Source organism: Lepidochelys kempii, chromosome 1 (assembly GCF_965140285.1).
Source record: "Lepidochelys kempii isolate rLepKem1 chromosome 1, rLepKem1.hap1, whole genome shotgun sequence".
NCBI classification, from domain to species: domain Eukaryota; kingdom Metazoa; phylum Chordata; order Testudines; family Cheloniidae; genus Lepidochelys; species Lepidochelys kempii.
This window is the reverse complement of record NC_136380.1, coordinates 262,691,130-262,711,019: the sequence shown is the minus strand read 5'-3', so window position 1 is coordinate 262,711,019 and position 19,890 is coordinate 262,691,130. Positions and strand designations below refer to the sequence as shown.

At 44.6% G+C, this 19,890-nt stretch overlaps 1 protein-coding gene across 1 annotated transcript in view; it reads left to right on the top strand.

Moving 5' to 3' along the window:
- The first annotated feature begins 3,800 nt into the window (after positions 1 to 3,800).
- Positions 3,801 to 19,890, top strand: part of TCF20 (transcription factor 20) — a 213,326-nt gene continuing 197,236 nt past the window's right edge. Inside the window, exon 1 of the mRNA XM_073327262.2 lies at positions 3,801 to 3,957. The gene's annotated coding sequence lies outside the window, so the exon portion shown is untranslated. The remainder of the gene's footprint in view (positions 3,958 to 19,890) is intronic.

The window sequence follows — 19,890 nt, the reverse complement described above, 5'->3', positions numbered from 1 at the left end:
GGGGAGGTGGGAGTGTTGACAGTCATTGAACCAAACTGTAAACCCTGTATATAATGGAAACCAATTCAAGCCTAGGGTTCCTGCAGCACCCCCAGTTCCAGTACCTGTGGTTGCTTGGAGAGAGCACAACTGCTGACTGGGAGGCTGTACATTTCCCTTCCTCCTCTGCCATTTCTCAACCTCTTGAGCAAGGCGATTCTCTTCAAAATGGGCTGAGGCTTGATGTATGATATTATGCCTTTGCAATCTAATGCCAGCTAGCTCTTAACAATTCATTGAGTAAATGCATCCCTTCTTAAGATATACTATCAGAATGTTGTTGTAGCATTTCCTCTGTCCCCCACGGGTCTGCTTACCATGACTATGTTGAGAAAAGAGGACTTGCTTCATAAGACGAGTATCAACTACCCACACACAATGGCCAGCCCAGCAAAGTTGATGTTTCATAATCTTCACCTCAATGCTGGTGATGTTAGCTGCAGAGAGAATGCTGGTATGGGTGCGACAATCTTCCCATGTGATACGGAGAATCTTCCTAAGGCAGCATGTTGGTACCACTCCAGATGCCCTCCTTGGACTGTTACCTTGTGGTGGTGGAGAGGCTTGTATATTCCAATGACCCTCAAAACTATGTTGTTCAGAGTCTTGTACCACCGCTTGTATTCAGTTGTCAGGAATGCAGACAAGTTCCTCCAAGTTGAAAATGACGAGTGGGTGCCACAGTGAAAAACTTGCTTGTGCTTTCTCAGGGGCCAGCCCAAGACTGTGAAATTAACTCCTCCAGGAACTAAGGACCATCACAGACCTCACTACCTTCTGCTCCAAGCGCAAGGTGCATTGCTTCCACCTAGCCTTCTCTAACCTAAACACAAATCTGCATGTACATTTGGACAAAACCCACACCTTTACCAAAACAAAACACACCACTGTATACACAGTTCTCACTCTGGGGAGAGGATGAGAGAAAAAATGAACCACATGTGACAGATGTTAGTGTAAGTGGAGGATTGGTCCCACTATTAATTGTGAGAAACTTTCCGGGCTTATACCCTACCCCGGTGGAATTGGCTAATGAACGGATCTGAGTCCTTGCTCCCACTCCCTTTACCCAGAGACTACACCTGCCTAATCTAGAGGACTCCCCTGCCATTCTCCTGTGTGGCAGAGTCTTTGTAACCTCGACAAGGTTGGGCCCAGGATTCCTGGGGGCTTTACCCCCAATCTTGTTGTAGTCATTTGGGACAGGGGCTAGGGTGTCCCCACTCCAGGGTGCTCTCTCTGCTCTGGATGCTTCCCTGACCCACTGATCGTTACATACAGTTCAAAACAAATACAATTTATTAAATAGCAATTAATTTAAAAAATAAGAAAAAAATGGGAAAGGTTAAAGGAAAACACATAACTCTGCTCTGTGGCATGGAGACATCACAAACAGCAGTCTCTGGAATGTAAGGGAAGTTCATGGTCTGTTCCTCACACGTCCCAGGCCTCCTGCCCAGGCCCTGGCTGAGCTGCAGGGATGCTGCAGGTCGAACACTTGCTCTGGCAGTGGCCACATGCCTTCAGGCTCTAGGTGGCAGGACCCTTCTTCCCAGTGTCAGCCTCCTGCCTTCCCTGTCGGGGGTTATGATCCCTTCTCCAAGTCCGGCCTGCAAGGCCTCTTGGCTGAGGGGGTCACCCTGCACGGGGCCCTCTGCCCAGGGTTCCCTTCGCTCTCCCCAGCTGCTCACCACATGTAGCTCTGGACTGCTCCAGCCCCAGCACTACAGGTGCTCTGCCTCCAGCTCCCTGGGCTGCTTTTCTGGCCCCTCTGGTTCTGGTGGCTTGCTGCAGCTTTCCTCCCAGCACAGGTCTGCTCCGTGGGTTGCCTCTCTGGCTCTTGCTGATGCTCTCCCTAGCTCAGGCTGCACCTCTGGCTCCATTTGCCACAGATTTGCTCCCCAGCTCAGCTCAGGCTCCTGCTCTCTCCTTAGCTCACCCCACTGTGGCCCAGGCAATTCCAGCTCACACAGAGGACGGGGTCTCCCTGGCCTCTTGACCCCCTCATTAGCTTGCCCGCCCTGTCAATCAGGCTGACCTGGAGCATTAGACTGTCCCCATTGCCTCTGGGGAATGTCAGTCTCAGGGTTCTGATTTCCCACTGACCCTTCCCTTTGGTACTGGGAGCTAGTCAACCAAAAACCCCCATTAAGTTTTAGTAAGGGATCAATAGTCCCCTTACATTAGTCAGTATGCAGTGTTGTTGTAGCCATGTTGGTCTCGGGATATTAGAGACACAAGGTGGGTGAGGTAATATCTTTTATTGGACTAACTTATGTTGGTGAGAGAGACAAACTTTCAAGCTTAATTAGAGCTCTTCTTCTGTTAGTCCTATCACTTAATGCACTACTGAAAGTTTCTCAGATACAATGGAATGAGGGCACCATAAAAATCTTTATAGACTAGAACAGAATTCCATTCCATAGCTGAGGGAATCTGGCAGGATCAGTTAAAATGGACAAATAATTAAACGGCAGAAGAAAGTGTTTTCTTTCTCTCCCATTTAGGTTTCACAATGCTCAGCTATGATGGTGTTTGAGAGAGAACTTTTTTTTAAACCATTCCCCATTGGAAGATGTAACTGTGTTTTATTTACATTATAGTGGTATTTGGTTTTATGGTCTCTGTGGCAGGGTCCAGGCCCATGCCCGTGCAGCAGGATTGAAGCACAGCAGCAATCTTATGTAAAGTAGCAGGGAAACCCTCTTCAAGGGTTTCAGGTTTCTCTGGTGCAACCAAAATAAAGACAGACTAGCAAAATCTCTGCTCACGCTCCCTTCATGCAGCTGAGCAGTGTTTAAACACCACGGCAATACAAAAACAGCAGCAGCTGTGTGTCTAAAAAGCCCTGCTCTTTCTTCTAGGCCAGCAGCCTATTCCTTCCTGAAAGCTCCACTCTTTGTAGACATTGATCCCCACTAGACTCAGGTGCAGGTAGGAGGCTTTCGGTTTCCTTGAATTACCCTCAGCTCAGATGGGACCCTGAGAAACATAGCCAACTGACCCTGCTGGGCTTACACCCCTCAAAACCTATACCCTGTTTTGGTTCTGTGCTGCCCCCCCCCCCCCTTAAGAGTACAGAGCCTATCATATCTGTGAAGGCGACTGTGACAAAAGAATGAAAAGACATTTAAAACCTGGGCACTTTTTCAGAGGAGGGTTGCAGATTAGTTCACTCTGGCTGAATCACTAAGATGTTTGTATTCACAGAGATCTTTGCCACTCTTTTAAATCTGGTCCTTTCCCCTAGGAATTGAAAAAGCAAGGGCCCTCGGGAGGCTTAGCAGAACTGAGGGAAGTAGCCCAGTGGTGAGGCTGGGGAAAAGTCTGATTCAGCCTGCAGTGTTCATACTACAGGTTTCAGCTGTGTAGAAGAGAACCAGCTCTCAGCTGCCTGCGAGGAGCCTGCCAGGGTCCCCCAGCAAAGCACAGACCCCCTCCTTCTGGTCCCAGGATGGGAAGGAAGCAGGAGGAAAGGGAGGATTCAAAGAAAAAGAAATCAGACAAAACACTCTCCTCCTACTCCTCAAGGCATCACTATGAGATGTCAGAACCCTAATCAACACCAGCTCCAGGCCCCATCCTCACAGCCCCAGCTGCCATGAGAGCCAGGCCCTGCCAGCAGCAGCTCCTCCTCCTCCTCCTCTCTGTCATCAGCCAGTCTGGCCTGACACATTGAGCCCAGGCTGTAGAGTATTGTCCTAAAAGCAGAAAGAGAGAGAGAGAGAGAGAGAGGAGAGGAAGGAAAGAAAAAAAAAAAAAAGGAGAAAGAGAGAAAAAAAACCCCACTCACTCAATCACATGACCTGACAGGATTTGTAACCATTTCTTTTTGTGCCACAAAGAATGTTAAATACATATACTAAAGCCCCACAAAAGGAAAGGAGCTAAAATGGGACAATAAGGAAGCCTTGCAAGGTAAGAGCCTTTTCAAAGAAAGGCTGTGACTTTCTAGGGTAGGGGGAGGTGTTCATTTCAGGCTACACCACTCTGCCAGGGGGGGCTTGTTTAATTTCACATGGCGGCTGGTTTGCCAAGGGTCATCAGCAGAGGAAAAGTGACTAACGCAGGAAGGCGATTGCGCTGGTGCGACCCCAGTTCTTTATTTTCTTAAATTCTGCTTATCCTGAGTGTGTGTATGTTCCTAACCGTCTGGAGAGGTAGATGTGCAGGCTTCATTTTCTTAGGAGGATACTACAGCCCTTGCCCCAAATATATTGCCTTTGATGTTGTACTGGCGGAAATGGGAGGTGGGAGCGATTAAAAGCTAGTTTCTAGGGGAAAACAACATCAGCTGGGGGTGGGGTGGAGGGCAGATTAAGCTGGAAATAGTTAAAACAACTAAAGCTCTTTAGATATGGAAGATTTTTTTTTGTCAGACTTTTAACAGCTTGGAGGAAGGGGAAACTGCATTAATTTGTGTGTTTGTTTGAAATAAATGGCTTGTAAAAGGAAACAGCAGGTCTGGCTTTTTTTTTCTTTGAATTTTCGTTGTGTGGTGTTTGTTGTGGTTTTAAAAAAATCCCAAATGTAACCTGAGCTCTTCACCTCCTCCCCCCCCCCCCCCCCCCCCCCCCCCCCGAGAAAGGGCTTTGAAAAATGACTGTTTGCTGAAATGTATTATTGAAGGCAGGAGGAGGGATGTGGTGATGGGGGAATCTGTAGCTCTCACATTTCACATTCTTTAGCAACCTTCCCTTTTCTTAAGTGTGCACGGATACATATGCATACACACACCACAGAGGTTTTCAGAAAAGCAGGCCCCAGTACAGTTAACCCTTGGGAATTCATCTTTCTTCTTCTTACCATTTGGTTTCAAAAAAATGTCAGCATCCTGCTCCCCAATAGAGAAACAGAAGGGGAGGAATGGGGGTGGGGAGGCAATGCGATCTGATCTGTTTTATAAGGGGCATCGGGAGAGAAAGTTTGAATCAGGGCAGTTTCTGTACAGTAAGAGGGAAAACTGGCTGCTGAAAGCTATGCAAAGAGCTGGATGATATTTTTTTCCTTCCCTTGATATTTTCCATATGGTTCCACTCCTCTTGCATGGATTCCTGTCAGTCATGTGGCTACTGGGTGTCTCTCCGTTCAACAGCCTTTAACCTCCATTTGCTACTTAAAATTTTGTAATGATCAACAAACAGTTAAAGCTTAATAATAGTAATTAATACCTAGCTCGTCTATCTTTGTGTTGTGATTTGCCTTTTTATTTTTCTTTTGTTGCACCCGAAAGGCTTTTATAAACCAAAATTTCATGCTTTTCTGAATTTTGCAAAGGATTGCGTGGCAACTCTCTCTTCTTTATAAAGCTTAGTCCAGATTAAAAACTGCCTCTATGAGGCCTGATCAACACCTAAAATTTTCAGGTCCACCTAACTGTGTCACTCAGGGCTGTGAAAAATCTTGTGCCCTTAGCATGGTAGTTAGGTCAACCTAACCACCTGGTATAAATGCAGCTAGGTTGACAGAAGGATTCTTCTGTCAACCTAGAATAGATCTGTCTCTTGGAGAGGTGGTTACCTAAATTAGTGGTTTTCAACCTGTGGTCTGCAGACTATGTCTAAGATTACCAAAGGGGTACACAAATTAAAAAAGGTTGAAAACTACTGACCTAAATCAATGGAAAAAACCCTTCCTGCTGCTGTAGGAAGCATTTACAGTCCGGTGCTACAGCAGCACAGCTGCAGCACCGTAGCTGTGCCACTGTAATGTAGACATACCCAGAGCCACATCGCTGCTGGCTGTAGGCTTCCCTCCCCTCGCCCACTGTGATTTTGAAGTTGACAGACAAGTGGTGGGTGTGCATGTGTGACACGTTCCCTGTTGCGGGTTTATGACTGGACCCCTGCTGCGGATGGGGATAGCAGGGTGGTCTGACCCACGGTGGTCTGAAAATATCTCAGCAGAACTTGCTCAGGAAATTTTGTGAGAGCTTGTGGGGGGTGGTGAAGAGGGTTATGAGGAGTTTGTGGGTAGGAAGAGGGGACTGTAGGGAGGCAGGCTGGTGAGGATGGGCCTGTGGGCAATTTGTGATTGCTAGTGAAGAAAGAGGGCAGAGTTTGTAGCAGAGGTTACAGAGCTTTATGGGAATAAGGGGTGTGTGTGTGTTATAGGAAGCCTGGGGGAGGGTAGCAAGTCTTGTGGAAAATTGTCAGTGTTCTCTTCCAGCTCTCGCTCTCTGCATTACCTTAAAGCCTTGTGTACTGTATGAAAATAACTTGCTCCTGGGCACCTTCCTTGACACACCAAATAGTCACCTTTGCTGAGTCTTAACAAAACAGCCTGATTATACCAGCCCTGTCCAGCTGGGAGTGTTTCTGGGCTGCAAGAGCTTTCCCTCTGCCGCATGTGTGTGGGAGGTTTGGGGGTTACTTTGGAGTATTCAAGGCAGGAGAGAGAGGGAGCCTCAGTTCCCTTCTGCAGGAAAATGCTGAACTGGACCTGGATGGGCTTTTTCTCTTATCTTTAAATAAATAAATAAATTAAATAAACCCCAGGAGATAGAAAGGGTTAAGGCCCCTTCCTCTGTCCCCCTCCCTCTTTAAATGTAGGAAATGGATCAAAATGGATGGCCATTTTTGATGATAGGTTGTGGTTCCAGTAACAGGAGATTGCTCTCGCACAAGGGGAAAGCAGTGGAAAGAGTGCGGCTAGTACCTTCTCATACTCGAATATCTCCCTGGATGTTTCACAGCTCTTCTCACTGAAAATTTTGGGGTGCAAAATGAGAGATTACTTGGTATTATCAACACCAAGTGTTCAAAGAACATGAGTCAGCCCCCTTCCCCGCCAAAAATCATGATTGGCTTAAAAATGCTGACACTTTAAACGAGAATGATTTTGGAGTTCTTTTTGTCTTCTGAGTGAGCCTTTATGACTCACATTTTCAAGCTTTTCTCTGCAACTGGAGGGCTGGAAAGGTAATTTTTTTATGAAAGCTGAGATTCTCATGCAGCATGGCTCCAGGTAAAACAGCAAATATTGGAAGACTCAGGATAAAGTCATGAGTGTTGGCAATACCGATTTCTCTCTCTCTCTCTCTCTCTCTCTTCCTCTTCCTTTTTGCTAGCTTCCTATACTCTCAGCCCTGCCTGGAAGAGGTTCTCTTTTTGGGGGAGAAGAGAATTCACTCTCCCTAGCCAATTCCGTGTCTGCAGATTAGTACCAACTGTGATTATGGCTTTTTGATGTAAGCAGTTATGTTGCCAAGGTCTGGACTGAGATCCCCCTAGCTCACTTTGCACAGGCTACTAAAGAACCATGAGAGTCTGATGACTATGGCTGGTTATTTATTTGCAGAAAATGGGAGAAAAGTCCTGATTTATTGCCGGAGATGGGGATGGGGAACACACACAAGTAGTATTTTCTGAGTTTTTTTTTTAATTAAAATGATTTATAAACTTATTACTTATTTCACTGGCCACAAACTTGTAAAAAAAATCATAGTGGAGTCTTCTTCAGAACTGGTGTAGCTGGGTTAACAAAGATAATGGGAGAGTCTCCTTGCTGCAGCCCTCTTCCACTGCTCTGGTGATGTAAAGGGGCCTTAAAAGTGGTGGAACAGTCCCCTGAGAATTCTCTCAGTACAGAAGTACTCCTGTTCTTTTCTCAGTACAGAGGCAGCATAGGGCTGATATAGGCAGCTTTCTGCGTTGTCTCTGATATAGAGATGTGCTAGGGGTAGATGTGGGCAGACAGCAGGAATGGCTGATATAATCTGGCTATTCTAGGCGTCGGAGGAGCCCTTAAGGGAGCCATGCAAGGCTGCTATTAGTTCAACTTGCATCGGTGGCCATAATGACCCACAGGGAAGACCAGAATTAGCTTTGACTCCTGTACAGTGCAGATTGTGGCCCATTGACTTTCTACGGGAAAAATCCCTAGATGTCCATTTGTTATGAGAGTTATAAGAGTGACACATACAGCATCAATAATGAACTGTTGGTCACTGCTGGCTTAGCTAGGATTGCTTGACACTGTGATCTAGAGGGGAAAGGTTCTGTATCCCATAAATAGATCTCCCTTTAAGGCAAATTGCAAAACATCTGAAAATGTGTTAGAAGTTTGACTCTTCTCAGTAATAACATCAGAAACAACTTTTTTTAACGTCCCTCCCCCCCCCACTCAGAGACTTGGCAAATAAGTCAAAGGAGAATTAATTCTTTTTTTGCACAGTTTTAAAACAGAAGAGTTAATTCCACATATACCATTCTGTTAACGAGCTGGGATTTTAAGTAGTTTCTTCATTTATTTAAAACAGCTTTGCAGTTCACCTTTAAAATCGCTTCCCACCATATGGCCTAATCATTTCCCTGTGCTACACTTTTTTCTAATTATCAAACCCATTTGCTTTAAAATAGGTGTTTTTAATTTCACAGCCTTGTCGTCTTCTCCTGCTTGATCTTACCCTAAAGCCAGGAGGCTGAGTCTGTGACATCACATTCATTCTCTGTGGCAACAGGCAGTGATTTACTTTTTTCAATTTAATTAAAAAGCAGCTTTCAAATTCTAGGTATCTTATATATTCTGTCACTGGGTGACTGTCCCTTTAAAGGGAGATCGGTCCAGTTTCAGTTGTGACATATTTAGCCTGCTTATCCAGGTGGAGAGAACGGTCTCAATCTCAAGAGATCAGAAATCGTGAAATTGGCCCCCAAAATCATGAGATTTAAAAACCCATCAGATCATATTTTTTAATATTCTTTACTCATCTGCCAGTGTGTGTGTGTGTGATAATTTCAGGTTGAAAAGTCAACCTTAAATGCACCACCTCTCCCTGGCTGCTCTGATGGAGGCTCCATTTACCATTTCCTCACCCTTAAGACTGGGGAACTGCCATTCCTTTCCTATTAGTGTCCTGATTCCCTCCCCTCCTAGTTTACCACCCATTTTTAATCAAAGGAAATAAGTAGTTCAAGAACTACTGAGCTAATGAATGCATCATGGTTCACACTTGCAGATAAAACTTATTTTACTTTTTAGAGTTGATGAGTCACAGATACACATATTAAAGAACTTTAAATTTTATGTCAATCATTCATATAAGCCATAATGTCACAGTAAAACAATATGGAATTGGTTTAGCCTTTTGCAAGAATCAGTCCTTCCCCCTGTACCCCATTCTCCTGTAACTCCTAAATCTGCCTCCTGATTCCCCTCACCCTCCCCATCCACCTTTCAACAGTGTCACTGCTTCTCCTCTCAGTGCCTGTGTCCTGTCCAGCCCCCTGGCCCACAGAGTGGCAGCCATTTGCCTGTGGGCATGACTCCAATCTCACTGGAAACAGTGGGAGGTGGCAGCCGTCTTTATTAAGGGCAGCCTTGTTGCCACATGTATGTAGACTGTAGGGAAATGGCAGCCATCTTACTGGCATCAGCCCCATTGACGGGTTACAGGGGATGGTGGCCATTTTGAATGAGAGAAGATTTGTGAGTCAGGCAAAAAAACACCCCAAAGTTGCCAGAGCCAGGATAAAATCACAAGAGTTGGCAACACTGAATAAATGAGCAAAGTCACATGACAGGCCAGTCATGTGGTGACATCGGATCTTCTGGGGTGGAGATAAGAACAAATTCTGTGTAGAATTGGAGGGGGAGAAGAGATGCTCCAATAGGATGCTCTGGGAGTAGTATCTGCTTGGTAGAGAGCAGGGGGAACTCAAGAAAGAAGCCAAACCCTCAGAAAGGAGGGGCTGGACTCTGCTTGTGGGGGGTGGAAGACTCTTTCATGTTTGTTTTGGATTTGGATATGTTGGAAGGGGTGGACTTGTTTCTTTAATGATTTAGCTGGAGGGCAAAATCACTGCAGCAACCAGTCGAAGCTGGAAGGTCAGGTGATCCAACCTGAGTGAGGAGAAACTGCGTCAGTCGCTAGCCCGAAGCCAGGCCAAGTAGGCAGTCCTGCTATACCCACAAATAAAAATTCTTCTCTCTCACCCTGTTCCTATCCTGTTTGACTCATCCCCTCTGGAAAAACCTAGGAAAAGAGCACCTGATAGCATATCCTGAAGTTCAAGAAATCTGGGGAAGTGCTTGGAGGTGAGTTCTGGTGTCCCAAAAACTTCACTGAAAATGTCAGGCTGCCTATTTGAAGTAGGGAGCTGTTGCTCAAGCATGTCTGCTGATCTGTGGTTTTCTTGAGTAATTAATGTGGTTTCTAAGGTAGCCAGGACACAGACCATTCAGGGCTTTTAGGTCAGCCTCAACATCTTAAACTTCACCAGGAGAAGCCACTGTAGATCATGGATAATGGATGTCATTCATGTGCTCCCTGCACAATATCCTGCTTATCAGGTGGGCAGCTGCAGTCTGCACCAGTTGCAGTTCTAAACAGCCTTCAGGGAGTAGTACTGAACTGTAAGATCACTTCAGGATTGGGTAGCAAAAGACCTCTAATTTGGGCACTAATATCTGCAGTTGCTGCAGTGGAAATGTGGAATGGCAGGACAGTTACTTTTGCTATAAGCATTCTCATGTTTGTTGCTTTCTCTGTGTGACAGTCCATCTTTAAGATTTTGCATATCAGAATCCATGGCTTTCAAGTCTTTCTGAGGCCAGGTCTGCATTACAGACTTCTGATGACACAGCTGTGCCACTCAGGGATGTGAAGTGGTATGATCCCTGAGTGACATAACTGTGAGCAGAAGTCCCTAGTTTAGCGACAGCTGTACCAGCAAAGCTGTGCTTTTATCGGCATAGCTTGTTTTGTTCATGGGGGGCTGTTTTGTTATACTGCTGCAAAGTGCAGCTTTGCTGCTACTACTACATCCACAGTAGGAGAACTTTGGTGCGATAGTGCAGAGGTTCTCCAACGGTGGGGGTGTGGAATGTATTGGGGGGGCGGCACATGAGAAGCTTTAAGAAGAAAAACTTGTGCATGTTCAAAGCTGGGTGGCCAGAGAGTGGCAGCTACTGGCCAGGCGCCCAGCTCTGAAGGCAGCACCACCACCAGCAGCCTTAGAGAATTAAGGGTGGCAATGCCATACCAACAGAGCCCTGCGCGGATTCAAAAATGTGTATCCACATCTGAACTGTGATCCGCAGACAATTTTTGCAGATATCTGTGGATTTGCAGGGCTCTATGTACCAATCCACCCTTACTTCTCTGCAGCTGCTGGCAGCGGCGCTGCTTTCAGAGCTGGGCGCCCAGCCAGCAACTGCTGCTCTCTGCTCTACTTTCAGAGCTGGGTGGCTGGAGAGAGACAGCTGCTGGCCAGTCGCCCGTGGGAGAGGGGACATAAACTACTACAGATACAAAGAAGGTGAGGCCGCAATCAAGTAAGTTTGAGAACCACTGCTAAAGTGTACCAGTAAAGTGCTCTTAGCATAGATATGGCCCTAGAGTGATATATCTAGGCTGACCAGGTGTCTGGTTTTCGACTGGAAAGTCTGGTTGAAAAAGTGACCTGACAGTGTCTGCTCAGCTCTACTGACCGGACACCCAAAGTCTGGTTACTGCAGGCGGAGAGGCACCGGGTCATCACCGCACCAGCCTGTACTCATCTGGTGCAGCCTCCTACCTGCGCCGGGCAAATGCAGCTCCCAGCCCCGGCACTTCAGGCGAGTCCCTCCTGACCCAGGCAGAGGGGAGTGTGAGAAGAGGGGTGAGAAGAGGGGGAAAGCAGCAACTGACAGAGGGAGGAAGGAAGAGAAGCGAATGGGGGGTGGGAAGAGGTGGGGCAGGGGTGAGGCGGGGCAGGGCCTTGGGGGAAGAGGCGGGGCAGGGGAGGTTCCAGCACTCCTGCTGGACTGTCTGGCATTTAAATATTACAAAGTTGGCAACCCTAGATATATCTGAGTGAGAAATGGATCCCTTCAGATTTAAGCAAGTCACAAAGTGCAAGACTGGGGTGTCCTGGGATTTTGAGTGCTCTAATTTATTTGTACACAGTTTAACACAATAGGGCCCTAATCCTAAATGGATTCTCTGGGCACTACTGTAATGCAAATAATACTTTTTTGGTAGCCAGGGCAGAGGAAGTGTAAAGGGAATGGTGGGGGGCATTGGCAGTAAGAGAGGAGATGGCAAGGTAAGGGAACTTCTATTAGGGGAGGCAGAAGGGGTAGGCGGAGGATGCTGGAGGTCAGGTGAATTGGTATCAAGCCTGGAAAAACTAGTACTGAACTATCAAAATAGGTGCATCTAGAGGGGACAGTATCACAGCATTGCTGAGTACTCCCCACCCCCTTTTCTGTGGAATTATTTTCCCAAAGAAGACATTTCAAGTGGCTTAATTCTCAGGCTAAGTGGTTGTCTCTTTTGTATTGTCTGTAGTAGGAACTGGACATGGTTTAATCTGCCTTTTCAAACCATGTAACTAATAGATATGTTCTTCTCTGGATTGTACTAATGTGAAAGAAGAGAACTTGGCCCTTAAATTCTATGAAACTTTCAGGAGTCGATATGCTCGGAAAAGTGACTCTAAAACTAGACCATCTTACTCAGCAGAGCTGCTTCCTGTGCATATTCAGAGTCATACATAGGTGCTGACTTTAATGACAGAAGTAGGTTTTTACTCCTGTTAGCCCTGCAGAGCCCATAAAGTTATGACAGAGGGAATTGGATTCTCTTTTGGCTTGTTCATTATCATCAACAAAATTATCAGCAAAATTCCAGTTGCAGAATCTTTATTTCTGGTGATGATGCATACACTGGAATGACCCCAGCTGAGTTTGCAAGGCTGGCAGTTAGATACACTATTTTTTTTAAAAATAGTAAACTGAGCAAAATTGATGTAGAAGTCATTGAAAGAGAAACATGAAACCTCAAGATGCCATTTTAGTCACTTAAAGTGCATTATTGCATTTTAAAATGATACACTCAGTTCATGTTCAAATTGTAACACCCCTCATTCTTTATTATGAATGTTATTTGCATACATGTGTGGTCTTTGTGCCACACCTTTGTGCCAAGAGTTCATCTGCTCCTGTTGCTTACCCATACCTGGAGTCAGAAATCCACTCTAGTAACATCAGCCTTAATTTCTGTACAGACTATTTTGTCATCTATAAAATAGGGAAAAATACCTTGCAGGGTTGCTGTGGAGATAAATTGATTGTCTGTAAATTGCTTCTAGGGATAAAGAACAAGAGAAGGAGGGAAATACAGAAAATGGAGGATGTAGTACTATGGATTTTTTTTCTAAATAGTCTATTTTTCCCCTATGAAGAGAGCTGTCTGTTTTTTCTAAGCCTATCAGTGTGAATGTTCACAGGGTAAGAAAAGTTTGTCACCACTAATGTGCTGACTGTGAAATGTATTTTTAAGTTTGTAACTATAGCTGGCATTTCTGCGCATAGTTCTGATGGTAGCCATCTTGTTGAAAACCAGTAAAAGTAGTATAGTGTGACACCACTGGCTGGAGAGCCCAATGAGATTATAAAATACTTATGGTTATGATTAAATCACAGGGTGCCACTCGTTTACATTCTCTTTGAGCCTTCAGCCTGCATAACATTTCAACCATATGGTTGCCTTCAGCAATGCCAACAGTAGTTAAACCTTAAAAACAAAAAAACTTCACATTTTAATTTTGGTGACAAATTCTTCTCACTGCAGACTTCGCAGGACTAAGCAAATGGAGAGCAGGTTTCCATTCTCTTGCTCTCGCTCGAAAATTAAGTCATGTTAAAGCACAACCTTATTAACCCTGTTAAACATGACTTTTCAGTGTGTGTAGCTCATGTTCTAACATGACTTAATTTTCTAGCGCAGACAAGGCTGCACCGGTCATTGATCTGTGGGGAAACCCCTTAAGCCCTGAGTTTTCTCCTTTGAAAACAAAGGCCTGTTTAAACTAGAGAACTGAACTGTTGGTAATTGAAGCAATGCACAAGTGTAAGTACCAATAATGCTGTGAGTCCACACTAGCCGTGGGGTACAGGTTGATAGCAGTTTTACCCCACATTCACACTACTGCTGTGTTGCTCGGTCTTCTGGGTGCCTCTGCTACAGTTCCTTCTGTAGCCACCTGAAGCAGTAGCTTCTGAAATATTTTGATAGACCGTCTGACAGCCCAGTAGAATTATGGGAGAAGAGGTCAAACTTCCAAAATTTCCCAGGCAATCCCATAAACTCTCAATGATCACCATAAGTTCCTAGCCTCTTTTTCAAAATGGAGGCTAGGGTAAAAGCTTGTCTCTTGCCCCTGTGTTTCTGCTGTAGTGTTTGGAAAGCAGTTGTGAGGCATAGTGGTTGGGTGTTCAGGCAGTACCTGCTGAGACACTGAGACCAACTCTAGAAGTTCATGGTGTTTAGGATGCAACTGTCAAAACCACCGCCAAACTGCCTGAGTAGGTGGCTCTGTGCTGTGCTTGCAACTGATCACCAGGTGGAGTGGTGCTTTTGTGTCTGGACCATGACCACAGCCTGGTGGGACTAGATTGTTCATCCCAGGTCTCAAGAACAGCAAAAGCAGCATTCATTAAGGATGAAGATGACAATTTTGCTGGATCTCTGTGGTGAGCTAGCCCTGAAATGGTAGTGCCAGACTGCAAGGATAAGCTCTCCTTGTCATTGAAAAGCAAGTGGTGATTGCCCTGTGGTGACTGTCTGCCCTGGGTAATTATTGGGCATCAGCATGGGGTTGAGAAGTCCATGGGGGTGCTGTTGTGATAGAGGTTTGCAGGGCAGTATGTATCAGCAGTGAGTCATTGGGTGTGGGGGACAAAATCGAAGTGATTAATGTGCTGGAGCTCACTAAGTGAGTTAAGCAGTGCAGGGGATGTTAATGGATCCCATGTGCATATTTTGTGTCTCCTTTCTTGCCCAGGAGTATGTTAAGAGAAAAGGTACGCCTCAGTGGAGACAAAGGCCTTTCTGAATCATTGGGTGTTCATGGATGTCTGTGTAGGAACGGCAAGCAAAGTAGAACTTTATTCCCACTGAACAGCTCTGATGTTGATGGTATTTCTGTCCTCACTTAACTCTGGCTGAGCCTTTGCAATCCCTTTAGGATGGCTGTATAAACCTCTGCCTGATCAAACGAGACACAGATTAAACCATATACTTGGATGGTGCAGGAAGATGGTTGTTAAGAGTGTGCATTTGGAAGACAGGAACCATGGTGGAGGTGTTTGACCTGCAATGAATGTTCAGTGAATAATTTTTGATTATTTGTATTGGCCTGCTGCATTTTGCATAAAGTGAAAGCAAAGATGATGATGTCAATGAACAGTGAAGTGCTAAGGCAGTGCTAAGACCGGAATTAATTTATGCACATCTGGACAGACAAGTGGTCACACCTGAGGCTGTTAGCACAGGCTTCAATTGCCATGCTGCATAAATTAGAAATGCTCCGTGCACTCACTTTCAAACTGGTGATGGGGAATTGAGTATGGAACAGTGAAATGAATATAACTTGGGATTTGTAGTGTATAGTGAATCACTTCATGCTGTGATGCAGCTGGATTTGTTTTAATGTATGAGACCTAAATTGTCTGTCTTTGTATGGTGAGGAGGTTTATGGAAGAGTGGATTATTGCAGTGCTTTTCTTTTCTGGTGGCAGGATTATGCTTCGGATGACTTTATAAGGGTTTTGTGCGCCAATAGTGAGAGAGATGATGGAGGAGTGAACTGATGTATTGATATTAAATAATAGTATCACTGAGAACATTTGATTTCAACAATAAATTATTTTACATGCTGACAAGCTTACAGGACATGCAAAATATAACATATATAAAATGACAGTTGTACAAGAGCAGAGGCAATATAGATCTTTTCTTAGTAGCACTTGAAGTGCCTTTCGTTGGGATGTACATTTTATTGTCCATTCTCTTGCATGTGGGTAGAAGAGTGCTTGGGAAATGATTGTGAGGGAGTTGGGAGTCGGAGGCAGTCCAAGAACTATTGTCCTGATTGATGCCACGGGTATTGGGTAGGTGGAGCAGGTACAGGAGCAGGGACCCACTGCTGGGTCAAAGTCACTTTTTCTTGTGCCTTTTACGTAAACAGATTCTTTTAGAATTTTCTGTCCTCCATTTTGCTTCTCCTTCCTGTTCAAATAGAATCCTGCATAACTTGCTTGTTGTCCTGCCTCTCCATGAGCTTTTCAGTACTGCCTTTCACAGGTGATCCTCATCTTGTGCTCTTTAAACTGGTACAAAGGGTCTGAATCCTGGTTTGTGTCTCTATGTATTTCTATGATCCGGTTCTCTTAACTTTTCTTCTTCCTGGACCTCATTGCTGTGGAGTTAGTCTGCATACCTTCCTACCTGTTCTGGAACATCCGTATTGCTGGAATGCACACTACAGTGAAATACAAGAAATCAGAGTGGATCATAGCAATGCTCCATCAATCTCTTGGAATACTCAGACATGCTATAAAAGTAGCAGTTTTAGTTCAGTTTTGAATTCCAGTGCCGACTGTTAAGCCACTCTGTTTGTGGCATAGAAATGCTCAGGACATATTAGAAGTCACAGACATTACAGTAAGAAGATGGGGTGGGGATTACTTTAAGGTGAAAATGGGGCTGATGAAGAGGGAAGGAGAGGACCATGTGGTGGTCACTGCAATAGAGCAACAAAGATGGCTTATTACAAATCCTCGGAAGAACATCTCTTTGTGGAGGCTCCCAGCCAGGGAAGAATTCTTAAGTCTGCTTTGCACTGCTTCAAAGATATGAAATTGGATGAATCTGATTAGCAATGCTTTTCATGGATTAAACAAAAAGTTATTGCAAGCAGATAAAAGCACCATGCTACTAAGGCACCATAGCCAAGCGTATGTGTTGACAGATACAATGTAACATAACTGCCATGGCCATAGAGCCCAGTTTGTAATTTCTTGCAATAGAAACTGCTTCCTTTTAAATTGCAGTTTCTGTTTTACCTTTTAATTTGTCTCCTTCCTGCTTGTCTGCCATTTTGAGTCTGGTCACGTGGCATAGCTCATCCAGCTGGTATGCACGCCCTGCTGGGTGCTTCCACCCTGAATGGAAACAATGGCTCCTGCAGCCAAAAGGAAGGGGAAAGGGATGCCCACTTGAGAATCCCAGTTTGGTTCCCTCATTATTACCAAGAATAGGCAAAGCAGCTGCTGCTCATGCTGTACTGGCAGAGGGAGGGAGGAATAGTGGGGGGAAGAGAGATGGGTACTGCTGCTCTTGTCCTTTTTAAAAAATGCAATTTAATAAAAAACACTAATTGTGGAGTTTATAGGAACCTGCAAAATTTTCCCCACAGCCTAAAAATCATCCCGGCATCAGTTCATCTCGTAATAAAACCTGTATAGCAGCTGCACAGGGCTTTTCCTGCCATGCTGACCTGGCCACTGCCTCTGCTACCCTGTCCTGCTTGTCTCTCCCCCCACATCCCAAAGAAAGGTCTAGCTCCTCTCCCCTTGGCTGCCTGGTTCGGGGAGTTGCTGTTCCTCTTCCTCTTTATTGAGCCAGGTGGTACTTCTGTGCAATGCTTTAGCACGATGGGCTGGATGGAAAGGTGGGTCTTGAGGATTTGGTTCAGCTCATCATAAAGCTGCGGAAGTCTTCTTGCTCTGACCAGATCATTTGTTGTCCCAGGACCTCCAGTCTTTTCATTTTCTCACAAGACCTTTTGGTGTTCTTGGTGATGCCCATCTCTCCCAGATGATGTTGGTTACTATGAAAAGAGTGCACATCTTAGCTCCACGGTTTGTGCAGTGCTGTTTATACACGTGACGGACTTACCGCCAGTTTGATACCTGTGTTGGGGAGTGCAGAAAGCAGATCAGACTGGCCAGCTAAGCAATGACAGATATAGATTGGTAGTGGAAAGTTTGCATCATTGGGGCTATGCCAGCCATCTTCATCCCCACTTTGGTGGAGACTGGCACAGTGAGGGGCAACATGAATCTTGTCCATATGCTCAGGGTTTAGTTGATCGCCATATTTGGGGTCAGGAAGGAATTTTCCTCCAGGGCAGATTGGAAGAGGCCCTGGAGGTTTTTCGCCTTCCTCTGTAGCATGGGGCACGGGTCACTTGCTGGAGGATTCTCTGCTCCTTGAAGTCTTTAAACCACGATTTGAGAACTTCAGTAGCACAGACATAGGTGAGAGGTTTTTCGCAGGGGTGGGTGGGTGAGATTCTGTGGCCTGCGTTGTGCAGGAGGTCAGACTAGATGATCATAATGGTCCCTTCTGATCTGAATATCTGTGAAACTATGGTCTTGCTTAAAGCAAATACCAAATACTAAATTCTAATTCTAAATACTACAGATGACAATTTCGTAACTCAAAAAGTGTTGCAGCCAGCATGGGGGAATTCTATATTAGGCCTTGTCTTGACAGATAAAGAGGAATTCATCACAGAACTAAAAATTAATGATAGCTTAGGTACAAGTGATCCTGACTTTATCACATTTATTCTGTTTGCACATTATAAAGTCCAAACCAGTACAGTTGGTGCTTTAAAAGGACTAGTTGCACAAAGCTGAAAACAATTATGAGTCAAAGCAGCTGGGAGGAAGAATTTAATCAGAAAAATGTGAATGATAATTGGAAAGCCACAATCAAGGAAGAAGGCCATATTGGTTAAAAACCAACTTGGTTTAGAGGAGAAGTGAAGGCAGAGAAATCTATGGCTAGCACAGTGAAGGACAATAAGGAGTTTTTAAACTATATTTTGAACAAAAAGAATTCTAACAAAGGTGTTGGTCCCTTACTAGATGGAAATGGTAGAATTCTCAAAAATAATGCAGAAGAGGCAGAAGTGCTCAATAAATATTTTTGTTCTGTATTTGGGGAAAAGAACAGATGATGTAGTCATATCAGTCTTTCAATTTCACTAGTATGTCAGGAGGATGTTAAACAGCAGCTACTAAAGTTAGACATTTTAAAATCAGCAGGTCCTGATAAATTGCATCCAAGAGTTTTAAAAGAACTGGCTGAGGAGCTTTCTGTACCGCTAATGTTGATTTTCAGTAAGTCTGGGAACACCATGGAAGTTCCAGAAGAATGGAAGAAAGCTAATGTGTCAATATTTATAAAGGGTAAATGGGATGACCGGAGTAATTATTGGCCTGTCAATATGACATTGACCGCAGGCAAGATAATGGAGTGGCTGATACAGGACTCAATTAATAAAGAATTAAAGGAAGGTAATGTAATTAATCAACATTGGTTTATAGAAAGTAGAATGTGCCAAACTCATTTGATATCTTTTTTTTTTAATGAGATTAAGTTTGGTTGATAAAGGCAATAGTGTTAATTTAATATACTTAAACTTCTGTAAGGTGTTTGAGTTGGTACCACATGACACTTTAATCAGCATGGAATACACTCAATGGATTAAAACCTGGCTAACTAGTAGGTCTCAAAATGTATCATTAAATGGGGAATCATTAAATGGGTGTGTTTCTAGTGGGGTCTCACAGACATCAGTTCTTTCCCTTATGCTATTTAACATTTTTATCAGTTATCTGGAAGAAAATATAAAATCATCACTGATAAAGTTTGCAGATGACCCAAAAATTGGGGGAGTGGTGAATAATGAAGAGGACAGGTCACCGATACAGAGCGATCTGAATTGCTTGGTAAGCTGGGTGCAAATAAACGATATGCATTTTAGTACATGTATACATCTAGGAACAAACCATGTAGGCCATGGTTACATGATGGTGGACTCTATCCTCGGGTGCAGTGACTCTGAAAAAGATTTGGGGGTTGTGATCGATAATCAGCTGAACATGAGCTCCCAGTGTGATGCTGTGGCCAAAAGGGCTAATATGATACTTGGATGCTTAAACAGGGGAATCCTGAACAGGAGCAGAGAGGTTATTTCACTCCTGTATTTGGCACTGGTGCTACCACTGCTGGAATATAGTGTCCAGTTCTGGTGTCCACAATTCAAGAAAGCCTTTGATAAATTGGAA